General features: G+C 40.8%; 1 protein-coding gene across 2 annotated transcripts in view; it reads right to left on the reverse strand.

Annotated features, from left to right (window-relative positions):
• Positions 1 to 1,703: 1,703 nt before the first annotated feature.
• The window catches only part of LOC138030971 (arylacetamide deacetylase-like), an 18,089-nt gene continuing 17,292 nt past the window's right edge, over positions 1,704 to 2,500 (reverse strand). For both annotated transcript variants that reach the window (XM_068878826.1, XM_068878825.1), the window contains one exon: positions 1,704 to 2,500. This exon is cut by the window's right edge and continues 676 nt beyond it. The gene's annotated coding sequence lies outside the window, so the exon portion shown is untranslated.

Below are 2,500 nucleotides of genomic sequence, written 5' to 3' on the forward strand. Positions count from 1 at the left end.
AAGTTAGGCTAGAATACTTGACCTTGTTTTGTGTACAACTGCTTTTCTTTCTGTAAATTCCAACTAATTAGCATGAGAACATCATTTAAAACATGAGAAAAGCAGGGAGGTCTGTATCATATCAAGGTCAACACCAGCCTCGCTTTCATTGAAGGCCAGGTAACTAAGCACAAATTACCATGTGTAAGTGCAATGCTGCAGAGAGGTAGCAGAATAGGTCACATGCCACGTGCAACAACGCCACCCTTGATACTGAGAGGCCCTGACAGGGAGGGGGTGGGGGAAGGGGTCCCATGTCACTTGTCTGAATTTTAAAATCACTCATGTTGGAGTTTAATCGGCTCATTCTCGGCCTTGACGTCACTGTCGGAATTTTGCTGGGAAAGGATGTCTTTTGTCGGAATTTCATTTTATGTGCTGTCGCTACTTTTTGGGCCATGTTGCTTGTCGGAATTTACCCTGTCAGGGCCTCTACTGTGGGCACAATGCAGACATCCGGAAATCGGCACATCTCAAAATGAATAATATTATCGTGTTCAGTTGATTCTAATTACTGGAATGGCTGCCTTGTAACCTTGGCAGCAATAAATGAATGAAAAGAATGTGTCTACGAACTTGCTTGAGCGGGTGGTATTCTTTAATTAAATGCTGTGATCTTATTCCGAAATAAGGCAGTATTCTCCCATGAGGCCCCCTCACAGCGGGCAGTATCTGTTGTGAAGAATCACTTGCCTGGTAACAATTTTTTTAAACTGTAAGGATACTCAGTGTGCTTTTTATGGCAAGTACTGGGGGGTACTAATTTTGACATGGACTCGGAAGAAAGCTTTCACAGCAATATTGAGTTTTATTACCCCAACGAGGCAGAAAAATTACAATGAAAAGGAAAACATCAGTTCGCAACATGAACAAAACCAGGTTTTAGAAAAATAAAATTTTATTCCCTAGCCTAGGTCAGTCAGTGACCAATATGAACCTCCTGGCTGGTGAATAACATGCCTAGGATATGTGATGACTAATTTGATGGAGTGGCTCGCACAGGTACAAAGCCCCCTTGTGCACTGCAAAGTTTGCACAGCTTTCCATTCATTTGAGTTCAGTGAAATGACTGCCACTATTACAGGGGACAAGTTGTGCGTGAAACGGTATTGGAGTGTCGCCCACTTGTGCCATAAATAAAATTATCGTAGAAGCTGTTGAAAAAGGAGCCTTTAAGTTGTACTCGGCCCCTTGTCTTGTCTTGTACGACAATACTAAACTGAACCCAAAACCTTCAACTTGGTGAACCTTAGGCCTAAGTTTCATGTTAGTAAAGGTTTTGTAATGAGTGACCTGGACTTTAAACCTGTCATGTCTCAATAATATTATAATGGGTTATTCCAGAAAAAATCCACACCCCCCCGACGGATGGGGTCGTTTTTTAACCCCCCCCCTCTTACCTGGATTTCCTGAAGCACAAGACCCCCCCTCCTGTCTGGATTTCCAAGATGGCGACCTCAATCCTTTACATTCATTTTGTATGTTAATTAGACCTACTGCCCTCATTTTGAAACAAATATTCTTTTAAAATCGGCTTGTCGTAGCGAGGATAGAAAGGGTTCCTAAGGGTTCCTAGACTGCCATTATGAAAGAGGTCTGTAACCATGTTGTAAATAGTACTTAAGTTAACACATTTCATAGCTGCAGGTACACCATTCAAAAGATTTTCATCAACTTTTTATTGAATGATATAGCATACAGCTGATATATGGTGCAGTTAATATACCCTTAGCAACATGTGCAAAGACCTTATTTCCAAATATTTACTTTGAACTTAAACACAATGTTCAAGAACAAATAATTGTTGCAGCTGAGATAAATTTGTGATTATTTTTATGATTCCCCACAGAAACACTTAAAATGGTTGAATCAGCTGGATAATTTTATAAAGCTGTAAAATAATAATTTATGGAAACAAAAACGTGTTTTGAGTAGGTCAAACTTTTGATGCTTCATACAATCATTGGAAATAAATGTCCTTTTCTGCAATGATTTTACCACAATCACTAATCCTGCTGAAGTTGAGAGAGGTAATGCAAAAGAATAGTATTATCATAAGTGCTTGATCACTTCCACATTGTTGGCTGAATCTGCGCTTTGGCTCATTACTTAAACCCACTGTAATCTTTGCTTTAAAAAGCTCCATTTAGGACCTGCTTACATGATAGGTGAGGTAACCCGCCAAGGTGGGTGGTCTGGTCTGTCAGACCAAGTAACCCGCCAAGCCGGGGTCGCATTTTACCATGTAAAGGCTTGAAGGTGGGGAACCCTTCAGCCCAGGGTCGGCTCGTGTCATGATATACTGCCTTTGGCAAAGGCATTGCAGCATTGAAAGTGATAATAAGAGGCCACAGCACTGAAAAGTTGAAGCAAGAGAAGCTAGTAAGAGTAAGAGCATTAACTGCAAAAATGCCTCATTCACCCGTCATTTTGTGTTTACGTACTTGGCAACCACACAATA

Source organism: Montipora capricornis, chromosome 13, assembly GCF_036669925.1.
Source record: "Montipora capricornis isolate CH-2021 chromosome 13, ASM3666992v2, whole genome shotgun sequence".
Taxonomy (NCBI): Eukaryota; Metazoa; Cnidaria; class Anthozoa; order Scleractinia; family Acroporidae; genus Montipora; species Montipora capricornis.